Raw genomic sequence first — 7,584 nt, 5'->3', positions numbered from 1 at the left:
AGTGCTGGGATTACAGGCGTGAGTGCAATATCATCACCTGTTCTGTTCTGGGCAGGAACTGTGTCTCATTCCTTATGCATTCTTTTTATCTTCTTTTTATCCCCCCACACCCGACCCCAGTGCCTAGCACAGTGATTGGTGCATGGGAGATTTTCTGTAAATGCCCACTGACAAGGTGAGTGAGGGAATACTCTCTTGGGGAAAGTCCTGGTTGAGAGCCTTGCTTCTCAAAGTGTAGCCCCCAGACCATCAGCATCAGGATACTTTGCAACATCTCAGATCCCAACCCAGACCTACTGAGTCAAAATCTGCATTGAAGATCCCCAGGTGTTTCTTATGATGATTAAAATGTGAGAAGCACTGTGAGATTTGATAGAAGGAGAATAATAACTAAAAGAAAACAGTGTGTTCATGATCTTCTGTCTATTACAAGAACGAGCCTAAAGGTCAGAACAGGTTCAAATGCTCACAAACGAATGGGATACTCAGACTGTTGAGAGCAGCCTAGGAGAGCAGCTGGATGACTGATTCTGCATGGTCTCTGGATCATATCTGCCCCATCAGGACCAAGCAGAGGGTGCCATGGCTGTGAGGTTTCACAGTCAGTATAAAGCCAAGTGCCCTCAGAGCTGGCTCTTTGGCTGAAGTCGGCCAGTCAGTGACCTAATCCAGCTTGTTACGTCATCAAGCCAGTCGGTCCTAGCACTTTGCATCCGACTTGTTTGATCCAGCTCTGATCCAAGTCATAAAGAACACAAATCATTTCCAGTAAATCCTCAGGTTTCTGTTAATTTGGCCAATTTCTTTTCTTATTATATTCATATATTTTTAGAGAATAAAAGCAATTTTACCTTAATTAATGCCCTTATACATATGAAAAGCCACAGCCATTTCTAAGAAATTGAAAAAGTCACTATACTCCAAATCACATGCATTTCTCAGTTGGTCCAGTAGACAAAAAAGTCTTCTTTCTAATTAGTCATTTGTGGTGCCTTTTCCATTTGAAAATATTATGTCCATTTAGTTCTCCTGGGTCCAAAGTATTAACACCCCTTCTCCATCTCAAAAAGAATTGGGATTTTCCAAGTCCACTCATCCACTCTCTGCTGCCAAATTTTCCTGAGGCAGGCCTCCAGGAAGCTGTCAGCCAATGTCGATGAGCAGACAGATACGGATGCGGAGCATTATCCAAAAGCTCAGATGCTGAAACCCCAGCTAAGTTACCCCCAACAGACCTCAGATCACATCCCCTGACAATGTGCCCCTATCCTTTCAACTCACTCCCACTGAAGTCACTTCTCTTTGACCTCAGACAGGTCTTCAGTCACTGGGTGCATCCCTTTAATCCCAGTGCAGCAGGCTCCTTCAAGCCTCTCTTTCTTTCATCCCAAGCCAGTCTCCTATATGTGATGGATCAGTGGAACAACTCTGTCCCCAGAACTCTTGATCCTTGTGCATTTATCTCTTTCTCCTGCATCGACTCAACAAAATCATATCCCTGGATGAACTAATAATCCACAATCCTATTCTTTGCTTTTAGACCCAGCTCTGAGGCTAGTGGGGTCAAATCACACAACCATGATTAGCCTCATTATAAATCAGGGTTTGTCCTCAACTGAGCAATCATTGCTGCAAGGGAATATTTTTCCATGGCCATGGTGACCTTCTCCTCCAGTTTTCATTCAACAAATAAGGCTGGACAGTTAGGTTGTAAATGAGTGGCAAGCTCAAAAAGTCTTGTATAACTGCAAAGAAACTGGCCAGCAAGACTTCTTGAATGTTTACATTCACCAGTCACTAAAATAAACACTTTCTGCTTTCCTCGAGCCTCCTAAAAATTGGCATCTTTCTTGCCTATAGAAAACAACTTTGCTCTTACTTCCTTGAAAACATGGAGGCCATAAGAAATTAAATCTCTTAACTCCCTGACTCTGCCCTCTTATCGATTTATGAGTCTTCTCTTCTCTGACCACTTCACCTCCAGCCTCAGAGGTGTCTCTCCTTCTGTTAAAGGTAAGCATCTCTCCCACACTCATACTCCCAAGTCCTTAATATGTCCCCTTCTGTCTCCTCATTGCTTTTTCCGTTTCTCTCCTGCTCCTTCATGCTCCTTTTCTCTAAGGTCTTCTCCAAACTTGAAAACACATTCAAATTGTTGCAATATAAAAGAAAAAAATTCTCATAACTATTTTTAAAAACTCATAAATCTATGGTCTGTAGTTTTTCTTTTTAAATCCAGCTTTATTGATGTATAATTAGCGTACAGAAAAACTGCATGTAATTAATGCAAACAATTTGGTGAGTTTGGATACGCATATACACTTGTGTTATCTCCCAACCACCATATCTTCCCCCACTCCCTCCACCACTGTCAAACTCTTGGAAAGAGATATATATGCTTATTGTTTCCACCCCTTACCAACCTCCCACTTGCTTATCAGTCTACTCTACTGCTCTAGACTCTGCTCACTACTCCACAGAAAACCACTGACGTCAAGGTCAGCAATGACATCCAGATTGCTAAATCCATTGTTAAGTCTCAGTCCTCTTTTTACTTGACCCCTTAGTAACACTGCAGACTGTTGGTCCTGCCTTTCTTGAAACGCTCTACTCCATTGACTTATGATGTCTCTCCTCATTCTCTTTGGGGTTGCCACTTCTTTAACTATCTGTCAAATGTTACACAACCCAGGGTTCCTTTCTTAAGGCTATTAACCTTTTCCCTAGACAGTCTTCTCCACTATCAAGGTTCCAACCACCACCTCCAAGCTCAAGACACCCCTCCCCACAAAAACTTTTACTTGCAGCTCATAACTCTCCTGACTTCCTAATGCATACAACAAACTATCCACCCAACGTCTCTAACTGCACATCCCACAGGCATTTCAAAAGCAGCAAAGCCAAACTGAACTCACCACCTTATCCTTACCCTACCCCATGCAATTTAACTCCTTCCCTGTGTTTCCTATTTCAATGAATGATTGCATCATCCTCACAGTCACTGATGTAGTGATTTTGGGAGTTATCCAGCTAATCTCCACATCCTGCTGATTTTTGTTTGATTTACACTTCTGAAGTCGATTCCTAGCTTTTCATCCCCATTGCCATTATCTTAGTCCAGGTTCTCATTATTTTTTCTCTTAACTATTGCAACTACACCACAAGAAGCAGCCTACCAAGGTATGGGTTATTGATTGTAACATACTGATTTTAGTATCAATGGCACTTTGGAGTCTGTAGGTAACTTAAAAGTAGAAAATACAACTCTGACTCACAGATTTGTTGGCCATGTTATTGATTTCACTTTCTCTGGATGAATGTCATGGGAGCTTGGGCAATGTCTCCAACCTGTCTCCAAAAGAAAAATTCTGTAAATAATCCATATAAGAAAGAGAAAACTTCCTTTCCCTATCGTAACATTTTATAACCCTTTCCAGGTTTAGACTCATGACAACACTGTAATAACTCACATTACATTTCTAGGAGAGAGGGGAAAAATCAACTGCTGCCAGAGTGAACTTTATATTTACATTGCATATGTGATTCTTGGGAGGTCCCCTCAATCTTCTTGTGAATTCTCAACATTTTCTGACATTTTTTAGAAAAGCACTGAAGGTACAGAACTTTACTGTATACCTTTGCACATATGGTGTCTCTAGGTCACCCTTTCATCTCTGGCATCACTACTAATTCATAGTTATTAATTGATTGACATACAAAGGTCCTGCATAATCTGGCCCATGATTACTTCCCCATTTGCATCTCTTACCATTTTCCTAGCTTTACTCCTTTCCAGTTATATTGACCTATTTCCTGTCCTTTGAATAAGCTGCTTTCAACCTCAAGGCCTTTACACTTATTGTCTCATTTTCTTAAATTACTTTCATCCAAGAACTTTGTATGGTTTCTTCCTTCACGTTATTCAAGTATGAGCTCAACTTTTAACCCTGGAGAAAGTCCTTTCCTAACCATCTTATACAAATTAGCATCCCCCTACCCAAACACTATCCCATTACTGTGTTTTATTTCCTGCAAGCCATCATCATTATCTAATATTTTTGTTTATTTATTTGTTGGCTTATTTATCATCTGTCTCCCCACACTACATTTTCAATTTCATGGTGGCAGAAGCTGTATCAATCCTCTTCACCACTGTAATACCAGAGTTCAGTAGGTTATTCATAAGTGGTTGCTGGATGGATTAGTAAACGTCCACATGACATAGACCTGATACATTAATCAAGGGAGAGGCAAAGGCAAAAGAATTCTCGGTCATCACAAGTTCAGTAAGTATTACAGTGCAGGAGTCTGAGGAAACAATGGCAAAAATAATACAAAGCAGATAAAATGTAACTCCAGATCCTCTTCTCCCCAACTGCATACACACTTAAACCATGAACCCAGGAAAATGTTATCTAATTCTGAGAGAAGCCTCCCTTAGAACACTCACTTCTAAAATGTTGTTGAGGATGTTGTTCACTAAGTCTATCCTGTCCTCTTTATGAAGATCCCTGGAAGCAATTTATTTCTCATATATTATGTGAAATAGTTTGCTTCTATGAGCCAGTGATTGTTTTTTGTCTTTTGAACCCTGAGGATCATGTAAAGGAGAGTTTTTCTCCTAGAACTGGCTGCTAAAAAATTCCAAGCTAAGCCAAAAGTTCAGGATCCCATAGCATGCATGGTTTGTACAAACTTAGCCCTGGTTCCATCTATTTTTTCTAATTTTTGTTTTCCTTGACCCCTGACACCCTGATCTTTAAAAAATCCAATTGTATCAAAGCTCTTTAAACATTTTTACAAATTCAATTTTTAAGCCAGGAGAACTAGGTAAAGAAAATATTCTCCTGAGCTTATTTGACAGGTGTACTTTGGTCATCTGTTGTTGTAACAGGAATGTCTTGTAAATGTAGCAAGTGGATGAAGCAGGAACTTCCAATTGGTTGGTCTGTATCAGTCATGGGTCTTGAAATCTTTATTACTCACCAAGGCTATTTTTGAGAGCTCACCTTCCCTTCTTTGAGGAGGGAATCTGAAACTGAGCCTCTAGCTAAGGGAAATCCCTCACTTGTTGTCCTGGCCCCTATCTGGTAACCAAACACTGGCAACGGTCTCCTCTCCCACCCATCCTACCATTAGACTGCAAACAAAGGTAAGGACTACATCTTCTAGGCAAGATGCAGTAATATCCCTTACGATAACTTTTCATAAAACTCTTCAAGAGCTGAGTTTTATGAAAAGTGGTCATAAGGGATATTACTCTGTCTGTGGTGTTAGGAGCAAATTAGAGAGAAATAGGACTAGAATCAGGATGATTTAGTAAAAAACTGTTACAATAAGCTAGGCTAGAAGTAATAAGGGCTATATCAGTCAGGATTCAACAGGGAAAGAGAAGCCCTTCCAATTTTTTTTTTTTTAGAGGATAAATGTAATGCAGGGAACTAGTTACATAGGAGATGGAATTACTGATGAGCCGTATTGCATAAGATAAGTCAACCCAGAGATAAGCAACAGCAGGAAATCACTACCTGCCCTTGGCTGAAGAGACAAAGAATGGAGCCAGGGTTTCCAGAATCCTGGGACAGGGCCACCTGGTAGAAACTGGAATCACGGAGTGTCTGTTGGTGGGAGATGGAGTCACAGGGGAGACGGATGCAGTTTAAGGCAGAGAGAGGAACAAAATATATACCCTCCTGGTTTCCCCCTTCCTCTCACCCTCCAATTGCCCTCCAGGAAGCACAAGAGGTTAGAAAATGCAGCCTGAAAAACAGAGTGGAGCAGAGGAAGGGTGACGAATAGCTCCGAGGGCAAATGGACCAGCACAAAGGCCTGTATCAAGATGGTGACAGTGGAGATGGCGATGAGAAGATGAAGTTAGAAGTTATTTAGAAGTGAAATAGGTGGAGTGGTGAGCATTTATTTCCAATTCTTATGACTGCTGGATTAATCACGGTACTCTTGTGTTGGAGTGTAGGAGATGAGGCTGGTTTGGGTCTTGTTGAGGCTGAGATGCCTGTTAGGCCTCCAGGTAGAGGGACCTGGGAAACAACCATATACTCAGCTCAGAAGCTCAGGAGAGATACCACACTGGAGAGAGAGAATGGATAATATTAGCCAGGGAGTGTATGGTGACAGAGAGGAAAAGCTGGGAGGGTTTAGGACACAGTCCTGAGGAGCACCCACACTTAATGGTTGGACAGAGAAAACTGAGGGGGATCAGCCAGTAATGAGAAGAGAGTCAGAAGAAAGTGATCTGTCAGAAAATAGAGACAAGGGTATTTCATGAAGGAAGGTTCTAGGTCTTCTATCTCAGTGACTTTGGACAAACCCAGTGCTCTCTTCTCCTACATTCCCTTTCTCCCTACCACCAGCCTCTGCTTGTCCCTACCCTGGCAGTGCCAGGCTTTACAAAGCCTTCAGTTTAAGAGCTTGTAAGCCTTGCTGCCACTATGGCAGCATGCGGTATAATGTTGGGGGCCACCAAAATGGTTCTGAAGCAGTCATAGCCTTCTGAGATCCCATCTGAAGGGCTAAGTGAAGTATCCGTGTGCTAAGAGCTAGTCTTACACAGAATCACATCCTGTGAGGCCAGAGTATAAGAAGACAGATATGTGAGGCCTCAGAAAGAGCTAGAGAGGGGCAGGTTTCTCCCCGTAGGTGCATCTCAGACAATGCTAAAGAAAGATGAGTCTGAGAGAGGAGAATGGAAGTGCTACAAAGAAAGTCCCAGAGGCATGGATGACAGGGAGAAATAGGGCCCGAACTGGAGCTGGAGCAAGGGATTCAAGCCAGGGCAAGCTGAAGGCCAGGAAGTAGGAGGAGATGGTTAGGACTGAGAATGGGATACAAGGATCTGAAGGTAAGAGACCAACTGGCCTGCCCTTCTTACATTACAGCCTGGTGTGCTGAGCATTTCCAGATGCGTTATTCTGCTAGAGCCATATGCCAACCTTAAGCTCCTAGTATCCTAGCTAAAGCAGCCCCCCACCCCCAGCACTTCCCACCACTTTTCCTAGTGAATCTTTGTAGCACTCAGCAAGCATGGAATAATCTACTTTGGTCATTTATTTATGTATTCTAACCCTCCACCCTCAATAGACTATGAGCTCCTTGAGAATTTATGTAACTGTTCCCTAGTGCCTGGAACAATCTAGCACAAAATCTGTGTGCACTAAAGATATGTTGACTGACTAAAGTCTAGAAAGGAGTTGCAAAGTAGTCCACACTATATAGCTGGGAAACCAAGGCCCAGAAAGATGAGGTGGCTATGGAAAGGCTGCATAGGCAGCAAGGGGCCAAGCTGGAACTGGAAGCACTCCAGGTATTCTGATTCTCATTTTGTCCCATCACCATGATGCCACAATTACTTCCTCACTCCTAGCAGGATACTTCAGGCCACCCAGAGAGGGAGGCTCATGTGCAGTGGCAGGAGCCCAGGCTTTGAAATCCAAGTTATGGTTCCAATCCTGGCTTTACTCCTTAGTGTCTGTGTGACTTGCAGCAAGTTACTTCACTTTTCTGAGCCTCTATTCCTGAGCGTAGAAACCTGGACCTCTCAAAACTTTGGGGAAGACTCATGGAGTC

The sequence above is a fragment of the Chlorocebus sabaeus genome, chromosome X (genome assembly GCF_047675955.1).
Source record: "Chlorocebus sabaeus isolate Y175 chromosome X, mChlSab1.0.hap1, whole genome shotgun sequence".
In the NCBI taxonomy this organism is placed as follows: domain Eukaryota; kingdom Metazoa; phylum Chordata; class Mammalia; order Primates; family Cercopithecidae; genus Chlorocebus; species Chlorocebus sabaeus.
Note: the sequence above shows the minus strand (reverse complement) of the source record.